Below are 24,448 nucleotides of genomic sequence, written 5' to 3' on the forward strand. Positions count from 1 at the left end.
TTTATGACGTTGTGACTGTTAAGTTAGGGTACAGGAAAATGTGTGCACGCTGGGTGCGGGGCAAAGTCAGAACATGCGGGGACCAAGCAGCAATCGGTATTGTAGTTGTAAACTGTTGAAGCTGCGTTGGTAAAGTACCGGAACTTCAAGCGCTGATAGAAAGTACTGAAGCTGAAATCGTTATAGGTACAGAAAGCTGGCTGAAGCCAGAGATAAATTCTGCCGAAATTTTTACAAAGGTACAGACGGTGTTTAGAAAGGATAGATTGCATGCAACCGGTGGTGGAGTGTTCGTTGCTGTTAGTAGTAGTTTATCCTGTAGTGAAGTAGAAGTGGATAGTTCCTGTGAATTATTATGGGTGGAGGTTACACTCAACAACCGAGCTAGGTTAATAATTGGCTCCTTTTACCGACCCCCCGACTCAGCAGCATTAGTGGCAGAACAACTGAGAGAAAATTTGGAATACATTTCACATAAATTTTCTCAGCATGTTATAGTCTTAGGTGGAGATTTCAATTTACCAGATATAGACTGGGACACTCAGATGTTTAGGACGGGTGGTAGGGACAGAGCATCGAGTGACATTATACTGAGTGCACTATCCGAAAATTACCTCGAGCAATTAAACAGAGAACCGACTCGTGGAGATAACATCTTGGACCTACTGATAACAAACAGACCCGAACTTTTCGACTCTGTAAGTGCAGAACAGGGAATCAGTGATCATAAGGCCGTTGCAGCATCCCTGAATTTGGAAGTTAATAGGAATATAAAAAAAGGGCGGAAGGTTTATCTGTTTAGCAAGAGTAATAGAAGGCAGATTTCAGACTACCTAACAGATCAAAACGAAAATTTCTGTTCCGACACTGACAATGTTGAGTGTTTATGGAAAAAGTTCAAGGCAATCGTAAAATGCATTTTAGACAGGTACGTGCCGAGTAAAACTGTGAGGGACGGGAAAAACCCACCGTGGTACAACAACAAAGTTAGGAAACTACTGCGAAAGCAAAGAGAGCTTCACTGCAAGTTTAAACGCAGCCAAAACCTCTCAGACAAACAGAAGCTAAACGATGTCAAAGTTAGCGTAAGGAGGGCTATGCGTGAAGCGTTCGGTGAATTCGAAAGTAAAATTCTATGTACCGACTTGACAGAAAATCCTAGGAAGTTCTGGTCTTACGTTAAATCAGTAAGTGGCTCGAAACAGCATATCCAGACACTCCGGGATGATGATGGCATTGAAACAGAGGATGACAAGCGTAAAGCTGAAATACTAAACACCTTTTTCCAAAGCTGTTTCACAGAGGAAGACCGCACTGCAGTTCCTTCTCTAAATCCTCGCACAAACGAAAAAATGGCTGACATCGAAATAAATGTCCAAGGAATAGAAAAGCAACTGGAATCACTCAACAGAGGAAAGTCCACTGGACCTGACGGGATACCAATTCGATTCTACACAGAGTACGCGAAAGAACTTGCCCCCCTTCTAACAGCCGTGTACCGCAAGTCTCTAGAGGAACGGAAGGTTCCAAATGATTGGAAAAGAGCACAGGTAGTCCCAGTCTTCAAGAAGGGTCGTCGAGCAGATGCGCAAAACTATAGACCTATATCTCTGACGTCGATCTGTTGTAGAATTTTAGAACATGTTTTTTGCTCGAATATCATGTCGTTTTTGGAAACTCAGAATCTACTATGTAGGAATCAACATGGATTCCGGAAACAGCGATCGTGTGAGACCCAACTCGCTTTATTTGTTCATGAGACCCAGAAAATATTAGATACAGGCTCCCAGGTAGATGCTATTTTTCTTGACTTCCGGAAGGCGTTCGATACAGTTCCGCACTGTCGCCTGATAAACAAAGTAAGAGCCTACGGAATATCAGACCAGCTGTGTGGCTGGATTGAAGAGTTTTTAGCAAACAGAACGCAGCATGTTGTTATCAACGGAGAGACGTCTACAGACGTTAAAGTAACCTCTGGTGTGCCACAGGGGAGTGTTATGGGACCATTGCTTTTCACAATATATATAAATGACCTAGTAGATAGTGTCGGAAGTTCCATGCGGCTTTTCGCGGATGATGCTGTAGTATACAGAGAAGTTGCAGCATTAGAAAATTGTAGCGAAATGCAGGAAGATCTGCAGCGGATAGGCACTTGGTGCAGGGAGTGGCAACTGACCCTTAACATAGACAAATGTAATGTATTGCGAATACATAGAAAGAAGGATCCTTTATTGTATGATTATATGATAGCGGAACAAACACTGGTAGCAGTTACTTCTGTAAAATATCTGGGAGTATGCGTGCGGAACGATTTGAAGTGGAATGATCATATAAAATTAATTGTTGGTAAGGCGGGTACCAGGTTGAGATTCATTGGGAGAGTCCTTAGAAAATGTAGTCCATCAACAAAGGAGGTGGCTTACAAAACACTCGTTCGACCTATACTTGAGTATTGCTCATCAGTGTGGGATCCGTACCAGATCGGGTTGACGGAGGAGATAGAGAAGATTCAAAGAAGAGCGGCGCGTTTCGTCACAGGGTTATTTGGTAACCGTGATAGCGTTACGCAGATGTTTAACAAACTCAAGTGGCGGACTCTGCAAGAGAGGCGCTCTGCTTCGCGGTGTAGCTTGCTCGCCAGGTTTCGAGAGGGTGCGTTTCTGGATGAGGTATCGAATATATTGCTTCCCCCTACTTATACCTCCCGAGGAGATCACGAATGTAAAATTAGAGAGATTAGAGCGCGCACAGAGGCTTTCAGACAGTCGTTCTTCCCGCGAACCATACGCGACTGGAACAGGAAAGGGAGGTAATGACAGTGGCACGTAAAGTGCCCTCCGCCACACACCGTTGGGTGGCTTGCGGAGTATAAATGTTGATGTAGAACTGTTAACGGAAGAACACAAAAAGAAAAGGATGGGCTTTGCACTCGACTTCCTCACATGCTATGCTGAAGCAAGTGATGAGTTCCTTGATCACATTGTGAGAGGTGACGAGACATGGGTTTATCACTTAACACCTGAATCCAAGCAACGACCAATGCAATGGGGCGCCATTTGAATTCACCAAAAGCTAAGAAATGCAAAATGTCAATTTCAGCGAAGAAAATCATGGCTTCTGTTTTTTGGGACAGACAAGGAAATCTTCTGTTGGAATTATGCCTCCTGGAATGACAATTAATGCTGCTGCATATTGCCAGACTTTGAAACATCTTCGAAGGGCAATTCAAAACAAACACAGGGGAATGCTGACAAGTGGAGTCCGCTTGCCTCATGGCAACACTCGGCCTCACACAGCACTCATAACCAAAGCACTACTCAAACAATTCAAATGTGACATATTGGACCATCCGCGATACAGCCCGGACCTTGCGCCCACTGACTTCCGTTACCTGAAGTCACATCTTGGTGGAAAATCATTCCACAATGATGAAGAGGTCAAAGATGAAGTTGAAATGTGGTTCCGACAACTGATGGCAACCTTCTATGACTGTGGGATACAAAAGCTTGTGCACCGACTTAACAAATGTTTGGATAACGGGGGTGATTATGTCGAAAAATAACAAATAATCCAGTTAATAAGATGTAACTGACGTTTTCTAAATAAATGTTCTATTTAAGGACTGCGAGCCATTGTATCTTTACTTTTCGAAATGCCCTCATATTTGGTTATTGTTCAGATGACTGTAAAGATTTCAGGCTGTCATCAAATGCTGCAACTACTCTCATTTCAGGCAATATTTGTACACAACATCCACTGCTAAACTATTGCCTATATTAACTCGCTATATTTGTGTGTTTTGTATGAGAAGATTTCGCATGCTGCCCTGAGAGCGATTTTAATTGACTATTTTTGTGATAAAAATGCTGTCCCTGTGTCTACAAAAAGAGTTTCAGAATGAACAGATTTCTGACATATGCAAAAATCTACCTTATTCTGTGTAAAGGTCTCTTACTAGGTACTTGGAGAACTCAGTAATAAAACATAAAAGTTGGTATCTTTCTTGATTTAATGAAATTATCCTTGTAGGTCTACATAAACTAAACTTTTTATACACACTGATAAGTATAAGTGGGGAAGTACAATACGTGTATCAAAAGGAAACTTCACTCGAGAGAGCTATGTAATTATGAGAGAGAATTGCCAGCCAGTACATAGCTTCAGTTGGTGAAATTTCTGCACTGTCATTGGTTCCATACAAAAATATATGATATAGGTAGGTACCTCTCACTAGGGTCTGAGTGACATCACCTTCCCCAACATTCTCTTTCCCTCCCTCCCTCCCTCCCTCCCTCCCTCCCCCCCCCCCCCACCCCCTCCCCTCTAGGAAGGAAGAAGGAACTATGGTTCTGAAAGTTGGGATACTATCATGTACTTTTGTATTTGCCTATTAGCAGCTATTAAGTTTCAGCTCTTGTAGGTGAGTACTGGCTTGCAATTCTGTCCCACAATTTTAAAGTGATATATATTACTGTTTGCACATCTTATCTGCACAACGAGGAGGATATTTTGAGTTCTGTAGCGCATTCAAATTTCCTACGAGATTAATATTTAGTACAAAACCAGGACTTCACTGTGAGTGTTTGTTTGTTGTGATGCAGCATTCTGTCTACTGAGCAGTCTGAACTCAAAATTTTAATAGGCCTGTTTATCATGTTCCATGTACCAATCCTCATTCTGGTTTTTTTTTTGAGTAGGATGCTATACCATATCAGTTAATGCTTCAGCAGGAAAGTTCATGTGTGTTTGAAATGAGGGTTAAGAGAATTTAAAGTGCAGAAATAAGGAGAACTTGGAATTAGTACAGCTACATGTGTATCTTTGGTGTGTAGTTGAGTATATTTCGGATACTACTCCCATCTTTGCTCCCCCCCCCCCCCCCCACACACACACACACACACACACACACACACACACACACACACACACTTACACTTTTCCCTCCATCAGCTGAGCAGAATGCATTCAACTGGAATGAGGCAGCAACTCTGTTTTACATTATGATGTGCTCTTGAGAGAATACTATTTGCCATTCTAAAGACATTATCACCACACCTTTTCAGTATACTCTTACCTCCAGAATAATAACTCATTCTCTTAATTTGAGTGTTGAGGTATTGGTAGCTGCTGGATAAATAGTTTATTAATGTTGGTATGGTACATGCAACTTAGTTTTTTCATTACAACACACATTTATTCTGATTTAGTTAAAACGCTGTGCTTTTCTAGTTTTGTTCCTTGCTTACAATGAACATTTCATGTCTGCTTGCTTGTCTCACAGGCACTTTCACCTGTAGCACTGATGTTGTAGATAAAAAATGCCCAAGAAAACAAGTGTCAAAGGAGAAATTAATTTGAAACATGTACTCGGGCAGCTTATCCCTTTATAAGTGATAAACAAATTCTACCCAGCACTGACAAATTTAAAGTAAATAAACTGTGGCATTTATGGTGATAAAACAAAGCATTTCAATAGTGCTTACATAAAGTTACTATGAAAAAAAAAATATTCACATCAGTCAGTGTTGTGTTTATAACAGTTGAGTGCCAGTGCCAGAAAATGTTATAAACATTGTGTTTGACATAGATATTTGTATTAGAACATCATCCTGTAACTCTCCCAGTCAACTACAGTCACAGGCGCAGTGACTTTCTTTCTTGCTTCTTCTCTAGAGAAATATCACCTGTTATGTTTTGCTGTCATGTATTTCTTTTAAAATATTGTCTTGTACACATCCTTGTCAAAATCACTGTAAAACTTGTATTCTTCAGATCTTGGATACTTTTCACATGGAGTACAATGAGACTGACCAGCAGAAATTCCCTTTTTCCAGATTTTCCAATCATTCCTACTGAGTGGATTTTCAGTCTTTAAAATGCTCTTAATACAAGAGTATTGCAATAGATTGACATCTATGAAAATGATAGATTGCCACTCATTTTATAGATGAGATGATGAGCCGCAGACGGGCACAATAAGAAGACTGCTATCTATTCATTTAAGCTTTACACACACACACACACACAACACACACACACACACACACACACACACACACACACACCTGGTCACTGAGTACGGACATGGTTGTGAGTATGTGTTGTGGTTTGTGTGTGTGTGTGTGTGTGTGTGTGTGTGTGTGTGTGTGTGTGTGTGTGTGTGTATTGGTTGCATCTATCTATGGCTCAACATCTCCTCTATATGCTGAGTAGCAATCTATCCTTTTCTTAATATTGTCAGTATTCTATCCTGGATTTTACATTTTGACGTCAGTGATACATGCATATAGTTGTACACAGCCATTAGATAACCCTTCTTGAAAATGAAAATGACCTGTGGCTGTTTCCAATCACTTGGATCACTTTGTCTCTCCAGTGTCCGACAACAAATCACTGCTTGTAAAGAAGCAATTTCTTTTTCATAATCTCAATATAAGCATTCATCTCATATATTAGCAGGTGCAGTTTTGCCCCTCTGTTGAGCAGTTTCAACTTATTTGTTGTTCCACAATTCCTTATTCCAATTTGCCATTTCAACATTCATTCAGCAATTGATCGAAGGAAACAGTATTACAACCTTCTAAATAATTTGGGGACTTAAGATTATCAAATGTATATTTTAATGCTTATTAATGTTTGTGAAAACCTTACAATATAGCATTGGTGCCACTTAATGGAGAAAGTTCCAACCTTACAATTGATCGTGGTATACTTGAGATTGAGTCTATGCAGTCCTGTAGATCATGCCAACAAAAGTCGATGGCTGACACTCATTCTTACTAAAATGGATTGGAATGTATGTAGAAAAATTGGACAAATATCCAATCGGATCCTGATTAGTTTTCAGAATTGTGCAAAGATTAGCAACTTGTTTTAAATGTTCATAAATGTAAAAAAAAAAAAAAATGCATGTACCAAAATCCAGAAACATAGTATCCTATGATCAGAATATCAGTATGTCACAATTGGAGTCATTCAACAGATGCAACTACCAGTATGTAACTATTTGTAGAGGTGTGAAATGGAATGATCACATAGGCTCAGTTGTAGGTAAGGCAGGTGACAAACTTAGGTTTATTGGCAGTGCTGCCTGTCTATAAAGGAAACAGTTTACAAATTACTTCTGCACCCCATCCGAGAATATTGCTTTAGGGTGCGGGACCCATATCAAGTAGGACAGGAGATGCTGAATGTCTACAAAGAAGAGCAGCATGAATTGTTACCGGTTTGTTTGACTCATGGAAGAGCCTTATGTTAACAGTGATAAACCTGAATTGGCCGACTCTTGAAGATAGGATCTGATTATTGTGCTAAAGCTTACTTACAAAGTTTTATGAAGCAGAATTCAGTGAAGCATCTAGAGATATTCTTGGGCCACCTACATATTTTCCTGTAGGGATCATGAAGTGGAAATGAGACTAATTACAGTGCGCCGGCCGGGGTGGCCAAGCGGTTAAAGGTGCTACAGTCTGGAACTGCGTGACCGCTACAGTCACAGGTTCGAATCCTGCCTCGGGCATGGATGTGTGTGATGTCCTTAGGTTAGTTAGGTTTAAGTAGTTCTACGTTCTAGGGGACTGATGACCTTAGAAGTTAAGTCCCATAGTGCTCAGAGCCATTTGAACTAATTACAGTGCACATAGAGACATTGAAACTGTCATTCTTCCCATACTCCATATGCAGTTGGAATGAGATTTTGTGTGTGTGTGTGTGTGTGTGTGTGTGTGTGTGTGTGGTGTGTGTGTGTGTGTGTGTGTGTGTGTGTGTGTGTAACTGACTGACGAGAAAAAGAGTGATAGCATGAAAGCCAGCAAATATGTCTATGCGGTTACATGCTCTATACATTATTTAGCTACAAGTGAGGGGTTGGCTTTGAGTAGTATGTAACTGAATATTTAATTTTGTTATTGCAATGCTATCACTGCTTCAAACTGGAGCCATTCAGTAAATAACTGACAGCAGTCCATTGTTGGATCATAGAGCATATTCTAAAGCTAGAGAATTATGACATTCAGTAGGTTTCACAAAAACCATTCATGTGAAACACGCTCACTTTTTTCACACATTATTTGTTGCAACTACAGTTGGGCCATTAAATCTGTAACATCAGAAAGGATAAAAAATAATAAAATTTTATGTATTGTATGCCTACAGTATAGTAGGAAAATATATGGTATTAAAATTGTGGGTTATTTTGGGGATACAATGTGAGATATTTACTAGACAATGGCTTAGCCCAAATGGCTATCAATTCGAACTGAACTTGGATGACAGATACGGGTAGGCTATTCCATGCTGCTTCAGCTCTGGCTGGCGGTTGGTGGCATGCCAGTCTCTTAGCAACCAATGATCATATATTTCTGATCGGGAGAATATGCTGTCCTGGACAACACTTAAACACCCTCTGCATTGAGGTAGGTCCAGACAGTGTACATGGGATCTTGCATTAACTTGTCGAAAGATAATGTCGCAGAGACTTCGAACACAAGCCACAGCCAATGGACTTAACATGTCAGGGATGTTATGCCTGCAGTACAAATTATGTGTGCGTGTGAACCAGAAATGGTACTGTTCTGTTCTCTATGACACACACTACAATCACATAAGGTGATGGCCCCTTATGACAAAGATGAATGCAGTTTGGCAATATCCATTATCCTCAGGGTCACCACACCCAGATACACCCATTGTGAGGATGTTCCCAGAACTAGGACTTATCTGAAAAAATGGTGTACTGTCACCGTAGTGTTCAGTGCTGTTGTTGAGTACACCACTGTCAGGTCCTTCACTCTGCTGTCCTGTTAAAGGAAAATACAACTATGTTCAACTTACTGATAGTCCATGTTGCTCCTGCCATTGTCACACTATCTGTGTGGGTGCTTCTGTCATTGCAAACAAGTCTATTTGCTGACTCAGAGTCTGTGTTCTGGCTGCATGATCCTGCATGGCCAGGCAAATGGTATGTCCATCCTTCTGGGTGCTAGTTGACATGGACCACTGAGACCTTGCATGGTGTTGACTGTGGCCTTCTTGAACTCATTGATTCCCTATTCACATGGCTCTCATATGATCCCAACTAATGAAAAGTCTTGATAGATTCCCTTTGCTGTCTAACATGTGGTGGTGGACATTTCTTTTCGACGAGGTGCAAGACAAGGTTCTCACAAATAACCAATACTCAAATGTTATCTTTCCTTATACACACAATGTAAATTGCAGTACTCCTTCCTGCTTTGTATGGCTGCATTGAGAGAATAATTATTTGCATCTCCAAGCATGTCGGTTTGAAGTTTGTTGGACACTGTCTTCATGGTGTTGCAATTTTTATGGGGATCATTGTAATAGATATAGATGAACAGATATATTGTGACATCCTAGATTTTTGAAAGGAATGGATGGGAAGGAAAGAATCCAGTAACAAGTTAAGTGCCCTGCTTTTGAAAAACAAGATTTAGGTCAAAGTCTCACAAGGAACCCTTAAGTGTGATGTCGCAAGTTCAATATTTAGTAAAGCTCGTTTGAAAATGATGTGTTAGCAATTGTGACAGAAAAAAATACTAGCTTCTAATGACTCACCATGTGCATCAGGATGGTGACAGAAAATGAGTATTAGAGAAGTGCAGAGATCAACCTTCTGTGGGATGTATGTATTACAGTTCACAAAATGGACATTATCAACACTCAAGAAATGTTCAAAACAAACCATTAACTTGCACCATGAACACTGAATGAGAAGTGATGCATTACAGTGACCATAAAGATCATACCATCAAGGTCGAAGGCGACTCTTTGGGAGTTATAAACCCTGCAGGACGATCAGTTCGGTATTCACTCTCAAAGAATGTGTATAGAATTATATTGATGTAAAGGGATGATGAAAACTGATGGACCACGAAACTGGCTATTCTTTAAGGCACAGTTGCAGATAGTGTGATAATGTGTTTTATAGGCACAGATAAAACAAACACGTAGAAGCTGAATTTGTCCAACTTTTCCAGATGATATGAACTGCAATGGCATAGACTTTTCAGGAATGACAGTTTGCTGTAAAGACGTATGATTTTTATATTTTTATGCATAGACCAGGAATCAAGAAAAAGCAAGTTATTTTGACCAGCTATTGGCCAAAAGCAGTGCTCAAACTATAGTTGTAGTTCTCTTGTGCCCATTTTCCCACACATGCTTGCTGTGACATAAATATTCCCTACTGCTATTGCAAGGTAACATACACGAGTAAGAATTGTAGGGGGGAAATCACTTCCATCTTCTCGCAGCACATTAAATAACTTTCCAGGCAATTTACCATCCAGATTAACAGTTGACATAATTGTATATGAATGCATTCAGGTATCGATGTTAGCTGACCTTGATAAACTCTCTTGGTAGCTCTAATTTCCACGTCTTTCTTATGTTTGCATTTCATCTTCAGATCTCAATTGGTCGGAGTTGAAAACAAATTCCTGTCTGAATGATTGGGTAAGTTTGTCTAATTCATCTACAAATATCTGAGCTGATTCCTCAGTTGACGCTTTGTTTGAAATTTTGGTATCGTACGCTTCCAGTTGTGTAGCAGTGAAGTTATGCAACCATCCACTACTTCCCTTGAAATCACTGTAATCTATGTCACGAGCAATATGATACGCATAATGTGGTTGGTCACTGTCGTGCACACCCTGTAAATTTTATCAAGCATCCTTGAAATATGCAACACCAGTTTTTGGGACAAATGTGCCTTGTCTTCCCTTGAATATATCTAGTTTTTCTTATGCACTACAAAGTCATATTGCTCCAGACCTATTCAAAATCTTTTCATAATTGTGTTTTTAGTAAGTTGTGGATGATCATAGGGTAAAAATCATAGAGGGAGACCGAGAGATGAATACACTAAGCAGATTCAGAAGGATGTAGGTTGCAGTAGGTACTGGGAGATGGAGAAGCTTGCACAGGATAGAGTAGCATGGAGAGCTGCATCAAACCAGTCTCCGGACTGAAGACCACAACAACAACAACATGGATGATCTTCCATGTAGGTAATTCTGTTTAGTACATGCTCCTTGGACAGTGATTGTCCTTTACTACATTTCACTGGAGGCAGGATTTGTGGCTCCCTGTCCGACAAATATTATGAGCTACATGACTCCACACCTGTTTCAGTATCACCTTCACTTGTTATGCACGTATCATCATCATTGTACTCCTCATGTACATTATCGGCATGGACAAATGTGTACAACACCACACATTTCACAGACTCCTCTAGCAGAAACACTAATATTTCATCTGACACTTCCTTCTCACTCTGTGAAATTCCTTGGATTTCTTTCAGTGAAATGTCAACTTCGGCAACTGTTGTTGCAGATACGATGAAATGTTTGCTTTGTTTATTGTTGCTATTGCTTCGCTTTGTATCGACACCACTAGCACTGTAACACTGTTGTGAGTTACTCGTCGACTAAACCGTTCAACTCTGCTCCACAGCCTCATGCTGTGCTCACCATTAGATGCTTCCATTCCCACCTCCCATTGCTATTAGCAGCCAGTATTGTGATTCCATGGTAGACAATACGTGGGGCGTCAAATGCTGTAAACATCGTTAGCCTTTTGCGATCTCGCACTCAAAGGTTTCCTTGTCGGTCTGCTATGCAATTTTAACTTGGCATGTACAGTATTCATCCTTGTATGTCTTTCCACATACATTCCCTGTAATATTATTATGTTCTTCAAGTATAGCGTGACCTTGTTGAATTCCCAGAGACATTAAAAACTGCCATTGTGACTTTAATCGTGGTAGAGTAAATGCCAAATAACTTAGCTTCCAATGAACAGCCAGTGATAAATTATGGTTTGCGTAATTTGTACAAATTCTCCAGTGCAGTACCTCACAAAATTGCAGTTTAGCTGAATTAGTTGTAGGTCTACACCTTTGTAAATACCAGCATCAGTCAAGACTAGGTAAAACTGCAGAATTTTATCTTCTAATTTGTGTAATAAACATCATGATTGTGTGGACTGATATCATGAAATTCCATGTAATGAACACTGTATCAGTCCTCCCAAAAGACTTGTAATCAAAAATATTTAAATACATTTAATCTCCACTGCACAACATATAATTTATATGTAATGAGTAACTTCCTCAACTGTAGCGGTCGCCTTCTCAGACACACACTGAAACAACTCAAGAAGTAAGCACACATTCGTACACTCAAGTGTGTGAATGCATTCACACACTCACATGGGGAACATCTATAACTGAGGATGTGTCCATAGTGAAGTGAATCTTGACAGCAATTCAGTTACACAAATGAAGAACCAGTGGAATAATTTAGAAAGTGCTACTGTGCTATCCAGCAAATAGTGTTTATTTATTCAAGGAGGGTAATGCTCCCTATGTCCATGATGTTTGATAAGCTATGTCTTTCTCCTGGGTTGTGTCAAATGGTGAACACTTAAGGGAGATAAATTGTCACTGCCTGCTGTGGGTTTGACCATCTTGGGTTTTCTGAGCATGGGACTGGTGAACACCACCAGACCTCTGCAACCATAAGCTTTGGAAATGTTTCACTAGCCATCTTGCAGTGTTGTGGTGGATGACTTTCACAGCAAATAGGTATCTTGTTGACTATCTAGATCATGATGATAGTTCAAAATGGCCCATGATTCAAAATATCCTTCAATGGGCTGGGTGTACCATTCATTGTATCTACCGCCCAACCACCAGAGCTCCTCCAGAGCAGACAGCAGGGTCTGTAAAAAATGTGAATAATAACAGGGTACAGTTGTATCAAAAGGTAGTCAGATACTGATAAGCCAGAACATTAGAACTGCTGACCTACTATTGATATAAACCCATCCAGGCGATAGTAGTGTTACCTGGTGAGGTATGACTTCCAGTCAGACACATGCACAGTGCATGTAGTATCAGTGAGTGTTCTGTCTGTGATTGGAGAAAATGGCTCTAAGCACTAAGGGACTTAACTTCTAAGGTCATCAGTCCCCTAGAACTTAGAACTACTTAAACCTAACTAACCTAAGGACATCACACACATCCATGCCCGAGGCAGGATTCGAACCTGTGACCGTAGCGGTCGCGCGGTTCCAGACTGTAGAGCCTAGAACCGCCTGGCTGCCCCGGCCGGCTGTGATTGGAGAAGCCATGCAATCTGTCTGAGTTGGACCGAGGGCAGATTGTGATGGCCCAGAGGCTTGGCACAAGCATTTCGGAAACTGCATAACTTGTCAGCTGTTCGAGGGGTGCAGTGGGGAGTGTCTTCAACATGTGGCGAAATTGAGGTGACACCACATCCAGAAGCTGTGGGGTGGGCAGCCACCCCTCATTATAGATATAAGATGTCATAGGCTGGGCAGACTGGTAAAACAGGACAAGCAGCGAACTGTGGTGGAATTAACATCAGACTTGAATGCCAGGCAGAGCCCAAGTGTTTCTGAACACACAGTGCTCTGAACACTCCTAACAGTGGGCCTCTGCATCCGACAACCCATGCAAGTGCCAATGTAAACACCATGACATCAACAACTACAACTGAAATGGGCATGTGGCCATTGGCACAGTGGCAGAACTTGCATTGTCGGATGAATCCTGATACCTTCTTTTTCATGCCGAGGCGAGGGCACAAATCTATTGTCCTCCAGGAGAACAGCTCCTTGACATTCGTATTTCGGGACAGAGATAAGCTGATAGTGGCGCCATTACATTCTGGGGAACATCCACATGGACATCCATGGGTACAGTGGAGCTTATGCAAGGCACCACAATGGCTAAGGATTATCATGCACTGGTTGCAGACCATGTACACCCCTTCTTGATGGACATGTTTCCGGATGGCAATGGCATTTTTCAGTGAGATAGTGTGCCATGTCTCAAGGCCAGGAGTGTGATGGAGTGTTTCAAGGAACACAGTGGTGAGTTCTAATTGATGTGCTGGCCCCCCAACTTGCGAAATCTGAGCTAAATCAAACACATTTGGGATGTGATTGAAAGTGGTGTTAGAGATCATCGACCCTCTCCACAGAATTTGCATGAATTAGGTGGCTTGTGTGTGCAGATGTGGTGCCAACTCCGACAGCAATCTACAAGGCCTTACCGGCTATTTGGTAGGTGGTCAAAATGTTCTGGCTCATCAGCGTAGTTATAAAGAGTGAAGAAGGGACATTGAAAAAATTGTCTTCTTTCTATATTCAGAAAACATTATTGAGTCCCAACATCGCTCAATTCTGTAAAATGGCTTATAATGGGACAAACCGACGAGCTGTTCCAATGCAAGAGGTTTGGGCAATTCCCTGTTTTAGTAGAAAAGTACGTAAACATTACTCACGTTTTGGTTTATTTGGAAGGAAGGACTTGGCATTAAGGTACAATTATACACAAAAGAATTTATTAATACCATCACAATTTTCATATTACATTACAGTTGATGCAGTGAAGAAAATGATTAAGCAAATCTGAATATTAATTTTAACCAATTAATGAAGCAAATGACTAACTTTCTTTGTGCCTTTTTTTCTTTTATTACAATAAACAGATGTTGTTGTTGTTGTGGTCTTCAGTCCTGAGACTGGTTTGATGCAGCTCTCCATGCTACTCTATCTGTGCAAGCTTCTTCATCTCCCAGTACCTACTGCAACCTACATCGTTCTGAATCTGTTTAGTGTATTCATCTCTTGGTCTCCCTCTACGATTTTTACCCTCCACACTGCCCTCCAATACTAAATTGGTGACCCCTTGATGCCTCAGAACATGTCATACCAACCGATCCCTTCTTCTAGTCAAGTTGTGCCACAAACTTCTCTTCTCCCCAATCCTATTCAATACCTCCACATTAGTTACATGATCTACCCATCTAATCTTCAGCATTCTTCTGTAGCACCACATTTCAAAAGCTTCTATTCTCTTCTTGTCCAAACTAGTTATCGTCCATGTTTCACTTCCATACATGGCTACGCTCCATACAAATACTTTCAGAAACTACTTCCTGACACTTAAATCTATACTTGATGTTAACAAATTTCTCTTCTTCAGTAGCACTTACCTTGCCATTGCCAGTCTACATTTGATATCCTCTCTACTTCAACCATCATCAGTTATTTTGCTCCCCAAATAGCAAAACTCCTTTACTACTTTAAGTGTCTCATTTCCTAATCTAATTCCCTCAGCATCACCTGACTCAATTCGACTAAATTCCATTATCCTCGTTTTGCTTTTGTTGATGTTCATCTTATGTCCTCCTTTCAAGACACTGCCCATTCCGTTCAACTGCTCTTCCAAGTCCTTTGCTGTCTCTGACAGAATTACAATGTCATCAGCAAACCTCAAAGTTTTTATTTCTTCTCCAAGGATTTTAATACCTACTCCGAATTTTTCTTTTGTTTCCTTCACTGCTTGCTCAATATACAGATTGAATAACATCGGGGATAGGCTACAACCCTGTAACACTCCCTTCCCAACCTCTGCTTCCCTTTCATGCCCCTCGACTCTTATACCTCCCATCTGATTTCTGTACAAATTGTAAATAGCCTTTGCTCCCTGTATTTTACCCCTGCCACCTTCAGAATTTGAAAGAGAGTATTCCAGTCACCATTGTCAAAAGCTTTCTCTTAGTCTACAATTGCTAGAAATGTAGGTTTGCCTTTCCTTAATCTAGCTTCTAAGATAAGTCGTAGGGTCAGTATTGCCTCATGTGTTCCAATATTTCTATGGAATCCAAACTGATCTTCTCCGAGGTCGGCTTCTACCAGTTTTTCCATTTGTCGTAAAGAATTCGCATTAGTATTTTGCATCCGTGACTTATTAAACTGATAGTTCGGTAACTTTCACATCTGTCAGCACCTGCTTTCTTGGAATTATTATATTCTTCTCGAAGTCTGAGGGTATTTCGCCTGTCTCATACATCTTGCTCACCAGATGGTAGAGTTTTGTCAGGACTGGCTCTCCCAAGGCCGTCAGTAGTTCTAATGGAATGTTGTCTACTCCCGGGGCCTTGTTTCGACTTAGGTCTTTCAGTGCTCTGTCAAACTCTTCACGCAGTATTGTATCTCCCATTTCATCTTCATCCTCTTCCATTTCCATAATATTGTCCTCAAGTACATTGCCCTTGTATTGATCCTCTATATACTCCTTCCACCTTTCTGCTTTCCCTTCTTTGTTTAGAACTGGGTTTCCATCTGAGCTCTTGATATTCATACACGTGGTTCTCTTTTCTCCAAAGGTATCTTTAATTTTCCTGTAGGCAGTATCTATCTTTCCCCTCGTGAGATAAGCCTCTACATCCTTATATTTGTCCTCTAGCCACCCCTGCTTAGCCAATTTGCACTTCCTGTCGATCTCATTTTTGAGACGTTTGTATTCCTTTTTGCCTGCTTCACTTACTGTTACCCAAGGATTTCTACTAGCCCTCGTCTTTTTACCTACTTGATCCTCTGCTGCCTTCACTACTTCATCCCTCAAAGCTACCCATTCTTCTTCTACTGTATTTCTTTCCCCCATTCCTGTCAGTTGTTCCCTTATGCTCTCCCTGAAACTCTGTACAACCTCTGGTTTAATCAGTTTATCCAGGTCCCATCTCCTTAAATTCCCACCTTTTTGCAGTTTCTTCAGTTTTAATCTACAGTTCATAACCAATAGATTGTGGTCAGAGTCCACATCTGCCCCTTGAAATGTCTTACAATTCAAAACCTGGTTCCTAAATCTCTGTCTTACCATTATATGATCTATCTGAAACCTGTCAGTATCTCCAGGCTTCTTCCATGTATACAGCCTTGTTTTATGATTTTTGAAGCAAGTGTTAGCTATGATTAAGTTATGCTCTGTGCAAAATTCTACCAGGCGGCTTCCTCTTTCATTTCTTAGCCCCAATCCATATTCGCCTACTACATTTCCTTCTCTCCCTCTTCCTACTACAGAATTCCAGTCACCCATGACTATTAAATTTTCGTCTCCCTTCACTATCTGAATAATTTCATTTATTTCATCATGCGTTTCTTCAATTTCTTCATCATCTGCAGAGCTAGTTTGCATATAAATGTTTACTACTGTAGTAGGCATGGGCTTTGTGTCTATCTTGGCCACAATAATGCGTTCACTATGCTGTTTGTAGTAGCTTACCCGCACTCCTATTTTTTTATTCATGATTAAACCGACTCCTGCATTACCCCTATTTGATTTTGTATTTATAACCCTGTATTCGCCTGACCAAAAGTCTTGTTCCTCCTGCCAGCGAACTTCACTAATTCGTACTATATCTAACTTCAACCTATCCATTTCCCTTTTTAAATTTTCTAACCTACCTGCTCGATTAAGGGATCTGACATTCCACGCCCCGATCCGTAAAATGCCAGTTTCCTTTCTCCTGATAACGACGTCCTCCTGAGTATACCTCCGGAATATTTTACCCAAGAGGATGCCATCATCATTTAACCGTACAGTAAAGCTGCATGCCCTCGGGAAAAATTATGGCTGTAGTTTCCCCTTGCTTTCAGCCGTTCACAGTACCAGCACAGCAAGGCCGTTTTGGTTGGTGTTACAAGGCCAGATCAGTCAATCATCCCGACTATTGCCCCTGCAACTATTGAAAAGGCTGCTGCCCCTCTTCAGGATCCACACGTTTGTCTGGCCTCTCAACAGATACCCCTCCGTTGTGGTTGCACCTACGGTACGGCTATCTGTATCGCTGAGGCACGCAAGCCTCCCCACCAACGGCAAGGTCCATGGTTCTTGGGAGTGAATAAACATAAAAAATAAAATAAAGTGAAGTTACACAGGACATTTTGCTACCTCATAAAATATCACAAGTTAAACAGAAGTTTTACAACCTTTTAATTTTTCACAAGTTAAACAGAAATTATCTAACCTTTGAAATATCAGTTGACCTAATCAAATTCATTTGTCACAAAATTTACAAGAAACATGAAAATTTGAATCACAGCAGCAAAATGTGAAATAAATGTCACAAATAAGAAAATGCTTGGGACTAGAGGTACCAGTCTGATGTCACCAGAAAATTTCTGGACGCCTTACTACACAGGCAACCTGGAAGAATTGGGAGCTCTTGCTTGTACAACACACAGTAAAATATCCTTTAAAGCACATATGCCTTAATATAAAAGGCCAAGGGAAATGTAAGAAGTACAAAGCATATACTAATTACAGGGGTAAAGGATTTCTTTAATTCCCAGTTAAGTTGAAACCACAACAACTACAACTTAAGGTAAGTGGCACAAGCCAATAGCCTCTTTAAAATTTGCTTAGCACTGGGCCCAAAGAACTAAACCATTTCCCACAAAATGACAAAAGCCTTCTAATCCATCACACACAAAGGAAGTATTTTAAAAACCATTAATGAAAATAACTTATTGGAGCAAAATGTCAGTTGGGCCCCAGCGAGAAGAAACAGTTCAGCAGTCACCGGACCCAACATAATCAGTGAGGACAACTTACTAACATAGCACCTTTTACTATTTAAAGGTTCCTCAAGACCAAATTATTCAAGCTTATCTAACATGAGGCAGAGCAGAGTAACAGGCTTCAACAGTCAATTTCAACACAACACTAGATAACACCAGGCAAAAAAAAAAAAAAAAAAAAAAAAAAAAAAAAAAAAAAAAAAAAAAAAAAAAAAAACACTCCAAACCGCAGAAAATTGATGGGCAGGCACTTATCACATGTTTCCCAAAATTTTGAGAAATCTAAACAATCTGCAAATCACCAAACAGTAGGTTAAAATCTGCTCACCAAATAATCAGAGGCTGTGACGATGTGCAGACACACAAGTGTGGACTGAACTGGGCAGCCGCTGTAATGGACGCAGGTGCTAGGAATGCACAATGGACAGCAAAAAACCATGGTGGAGCTGTGTACCAGTATGAAATGAGCATTGTTTTTTTTTTTTTTTTTTTTGAAAATTAAACACTAATTTTGAATTGAAAAGTAAAAACATTTTATTCAAAGCACTTACCATTGCTTTCTATACATTTTGACCACCTTTATGGCAATTTGTGGACACCACGCCAATAAAAATGTTCGTATTTTGAAGCAAACCAATCAGACACCCAGTTTTCGACTTCTTCGTAGGAATCAGTGTTCCTCAGCCAATGCGTGTCCCATTGATGAAAACAAATGGTAGTCGGAAGGGGCCAATTCTTGTGAATACAGTGCGTGGGGTAGCAGCTCCCAGCCAAGTGTTTTGATTGTATCCTGAACCAATTTTGCTTTGTGTGCAGGTGCATTGTCATGTAAAAAAAATACTTTGCCATGTCTTCTGGCCCATTCTGGTCTTTTTTCGATCAATGCATAGTTCAAATTGATCATTTGTTGTCTGTAGCGATTAGTATTCACAGTTTAACCGGATTTTAGAAGCTCGTGATACACCACACCTTTCTGACCCCACCAAACACAGAGCATTGTCTTCTTGCCGAATCAATCTGGTTTTGCAGTCGATATTGATGGTTGTCCCGGATTAACCCATGACTTTTCCTGTTTAGGATTCTTAAAATAAATCCATTTTTCATCACCAGTAACAATTCGATGCAAAATTGATTTTCTTTCATGTCCTTAAAGCAAAATTTGACAAATGGTTTTTCGGTTTTCCATCTGTCTTTCATTCAATTCATGTGGCACCCATTTTCCACAATTTTGGATCTTTCTCATAGCTTTCAAATGGTCAGGAATTGTTTGTTGTGCAATATTTAGCATTGCTGCCATTTGCTTCTGACTCAAAGTATCATTTTCATCCAATATTACTTGCAATTTGGCGTCTTCGAACTTTTTTGGTGGTCTTCCATGTTCTTCATTTCTTACATCAAAATCATTATTTCTGAACCATTGAAACCATCTTTTGCGTGTTGCTTCTGATAGAGCATCATCACCATGTGCCTCGACAAGCATTGGATGCGACTCTGCAGCACTTTTTTTCAAATGAAAACAAAAAATTAATGCTTTCTGCAAATCATCACTTTCTGGTACAAAATTCGACATTGTTAACATGGTGAAAACATATGTTGTCATTTGTTCCATGACTTGATGTATATTAAATATCTTTGACAGATGTCATGCCAACCAAACAAAAAAAAACTTAAGGCTCGTTCACAACAAATGTTCCCTACCGACACATTTGTATCTTAAAGCTCATTTCATACCGGTACACTTGGTGGACTGACTGAAGGTATGCTTTACAACCCTCAGAATTAGGCTTTTCAACCATGCAGGCTTGACACTGTCTCACTATTCTTCTTACATCCTTATAGAACTAGGGCCAAGTCAGGACCTGCTTTACCTGAACGAGTGGTCTGGAGTTGTGGCAATACCGATACACTGCTAGGTTCAAGACATCAGGAGTACAAATTTCAATTCACTGTCTCAGGATATATGGTAGCAGAGAATCCCTTTCTGAAGCTCATAGCCCTTCACCTGCTCGCTCGTGACTAAGTGATACCTAAGTGGTCATCACACTCCTGTTCCTTGATGCCATCAAATAATGTCGGGACCTCGGTTAGTATGGCACACGCGAACTCGTCAAGCGTAGTAACTTCTGGTGGATGAAGTTCATCCTCTTCTACCTCAAACATCCTATTCAATTTGTCTGCAACATTATTTTTGGTTCCCTTTTATACACTCCTGGAAATTGAAATAAGAACACCGTGAATTCATTGTCCCAGGAAGGGGAAACTTTATTGACACATTCCTGGGGTCAGATACATCACATGATCACACTGACAGAACCACAGGCACATAGACACAGGCAACAGAGCATGCACAATGTCGGCACTAGTACAGTGTATATCCACCTTTCGCAGCAATGCAGGCTGCTATTCTCCCATGGAGACGATCATAGAGATGCTGGATGTAGTCCTGTGGAACGGCTTGCCATGCCATTTCCACCTGGCGCCTCAGTTGGACCAGCGTTCGTGCTGGACGTGCAGACCGCGTGAGACGACGCTTCATCCAGTCCCAAACATGCTCAATGGGGGACAGATCCGGAGATCTTGCTGGCCAGGGTAGTTGACTTACACCTTCTAGAGCACGTTGGGTGGCACGGGATACATGCGGACGTGCATTGTCCTGTTGGAACAGCAAGTTCCCTTGCCGGTCTAGGAATGGTAGAACGATGGGTTCGATGACGGTTTGGATGTACCGTGCACTATTCAGTGTCCCCTCGACGATCACCAGTGGTGTACGGCCAGTGTAGGAGATCGCTCCCCACACCATGATGCCGGGTGTTGGCCCTGTGTGCCTCGGTCGTATGCAGTCCTGATTGTGGCGCTCACCTGCACGGCGCCAAACACGCATACGACCATCATTGGCACCAAGGCAGAAGCGACTCTCATCGCTGAAGACGACACGTCTCCATTCGTCCCTCCATTCACGCCTGTCGCGACACCACTGGAGGCGGGCTGCACGATGTTGGGGCGTGAGCGAAAGACGGCCTAACGGTGTGCGGGACCGTAGCCCAGCTTCATGGAGACGGTTGCGAATGGTCCTCGCCGATACCCCAGGAGCAACAGTGTCCCTAATTTGCTGGGAAGTGGCGGTGCGGTCCCCTACGGCACTGCGTAGGATCCTACGGTCTTGGCGTGCATCCGTGAGTCGCTGCGGTCCGGTCCCAGGTCGACGGGCACGTGCACCTTCCGCCGACCACTGGCGACAACATCGATGTACTGTGGAGACCTCACGCCACACGTGTTGAGCAATTCGGCGGTACGTCCACCCGGCCTCCCGCATGCCCACTATACGCCCTCGCTCAAAGTCCGTCAACTGCACATACGGTTCACGTCCACGCTGTCGCGGCATGCTACCAGTGTTAAAGACTGCGATGGAGCTCCGTATGCCACGGCAAACTGGCTGACACAGACGGCGGCGGTGCACAAATGCTGCGCAGCTAGCGCCATTCGACGGCCAACACCGCGGTTCCTGGTGTGTCTGCTGTGCCGTGCGTGTGATCATTGCTTGTACAGCCCTCTCGCAGTGTCCGGAGCAAGTATGGTGGGTCTGACACACCGGTGTCAATGTGTTCTTTTTTCCATTTCCAGGAGTGTATTTAAGGCTAGATTTAAAGGCTGAAGCCTCTACTGCCCAGTGCACTATTCTACTGGTCTCCTAAGGGCACACCAGGACCCAACCGAGAACTTGATTGTTGGTCTCAAGACAGAAAACCCTGTGCTCCAAATAAAATCTAAGCCTTTCAGGGGCAGATAAGAACACAAGGGTTTCTAACTCATAGGGAGAATAGCGGCTTTATCTGGAAGCAAATGCCAGGATTCGTATGCAACAAGTCTGTGCTCACCATTCTTTTCTCATAACAAGATGGCAGCCTCTCCTGAGTTAGAAGTCTAGGTCTGCATGGTGAGCCCTGTTCAAAATCAGGAACTGCTAATTTGAGAGCATTGATCAAGGTGACTTCCAGAGCATCAAAAATGGCCTGCTGGCTTTCGCTCCATTTAAACAGTTTGCCTTTTTTTTACACAACTGATTTAAAGGGTTAACAAGATTTGCAAACTGGAATACAAACTTATTAAAAAAAATTCACCATTCCTATGAACCTAGCTATTCCTTTCTTGGTCTGCGGGGATCGAAGTTTGTGGATAGCCCGAGTCCAATTCTGATGTAGGCAGACTCCCTTGGTGGAGACAAGATGCCCCAAAAAGAAAATTTCCATTCACGCTAGATTAACCTGTGAAGGCTTTACAGACAGCCGTGCTTCCCTCAACAGTTGCAAGACCTGCTTAATATGCTCAAAGTGTTTTGAAAAGTTCTGCTATAAATGACCATATCATCAAGATAATTGTAGATGAATTTAAACTTCATGTCTTCCAAAAGAGGATCAGGTTGTCTGGACTGCACCAGTGGATAGACCAAAGGGTACCTTGTTCATTCATAGTTGGTGGAAAAGGCCATCAGGGCTTAGAGTGCTGTGCTAAATGAATCTAGTAGTAGGCCTGATTAAGATCCAACTTAGTGAAATAGTGGGCTCTGGCAGACCATGTAAAAGCAGTTATGGAGATATAAGAGGGGAAAAGACTCAAAAACAACTTTACTGTTCAACTCACTAAAGGCCAAAACCCACCGTCAATAGCTTTAGCTGCCAGAACAATCAGTGAAGCATATGGAGATGTAGAAGGTCGTACCACCCTGTCTTTCAACGTACCCTCCACTGATTGCTGCAAGACTTTCATCTTGGGAGGAGATAATCTACAGAGGACCTGCCTAACTGGGATTTGATCCGATAACTGAATATGGTACTCAGTCTTTTTGGTAACTCCCATCGGATCTTTGAACACATGTGGAAATTCTTCTAAGGCCTCAACTAGTCTTGGGTGTCCTCCAACGGTAAATGATCCAAATCAAATGTTATGGACACACTGGCTACAGTACCGCACCCAAATCTCTAACATGCTGACAAAAATGGAACTTAAAAGATGGGATTAAATTTAAAGCAATACTCCCCTTGAGAACAATCCAAAATTAACCCTGCACTGTTCATAAAATCACAGCCCAGTATTAAATTAATACACAACCTCTTCATCACAAGAACTTCTAAAGACCATGAAAAATTTCCAGTGCTAAAAAAAAAAAAAAAAAAAAAAAAAGAGGGGGGGTGGCGGTAGCAGTGGCCCAACTAAAGGTAATGACCATTTACGGTTTACAAGTCTGAGTATTTGGCTTCCCCTTAGAAAATTGGCAAATACTTTGATACCTGAGGCACCACTGATAATTCAATAAAGAAATTCTACGACCATAGTCCAAGAGGGCACACGCTGGTTCATTGTTAAGGCTAGCTCATACCTGGTGAAAGGAATTCATAGTTACGGCCCTAACTTTGTTACAAGTCTGGGGCAGAACACCACTAACACGTCGCATCTTCTGGCGGCAGCTATTCAACTGCTATTTTGCTCCAGGATGACACTGGCATGTAAGATGTCGGTGCTCTGCACTGGTAATGATACCCTTAGTGTGTAAATGCTGTTAGTGGCAGCAAAGTTAGTGTCCAGTCCCTAGTGAATGAGACAGGAACTGAAATTGAGGGTAGCAGAGTAAAATCTGAAATCCTTAACTCCGTTTTCAAATATTCCTTTACAATGAAAAACCCAGGAGAATTGCCTCAATTTGATCCTCATACCACTGAAAAGATGAATGAAATAAGAACTGATGTCAGTGATGTTGAGAACCAGTGAAATCATTGAAATTGAACAAAGCTCCAGACCGTTGGAATCTCTGTTGTATTCTATACTTACTATGCGGCTGAGTTAGTCCCTCTTCTAACTATAGTCTATCGTAGATTCCTCGAACAAAAACCGTGCACAGTTCTTGGAAAATGGCACAGGTCACACCTGTCTACAAGAATTATAGTTGAAGTGATTGATAAAAGTACCATCCTATATCCTTGACATTGGTTTGTTGTAAACTCGTAGAACATATTCTGAGCTCAAACATAATGAG

At 41.5% G+C, this 24,448-nt stretch overlaps 1 protein-coding gene across 1 annotated transcript in view; it reads left to right on the forward strand.

Annotated features, from left to right (window-relative positions):
• Positions 1-24,448, forward strand: part of LOC126162943 (alsin) — a 206,215-nt gene that overhangs the window by 44,581 nt on the left and 137,186 nt on the right. The gene's annotated exons all lie outside the window — the stretch shown is intronic.

Source organism: Schistocerca cancellata, chromosome 2, assembly GCF_023864275.1.
Source record: "Schistocerca cancellata isolate TAMUIC-IGC-003103 chromosome 2, iqSchCanc2.1, whole genome shotgun sequence".
Taxonomy (NCBI): Eukaryota; Metazoa; Arthropoda; class Insecta; order Orthoptera; family Acrididae; genus Schistocerca; species Schistocerca cancellata.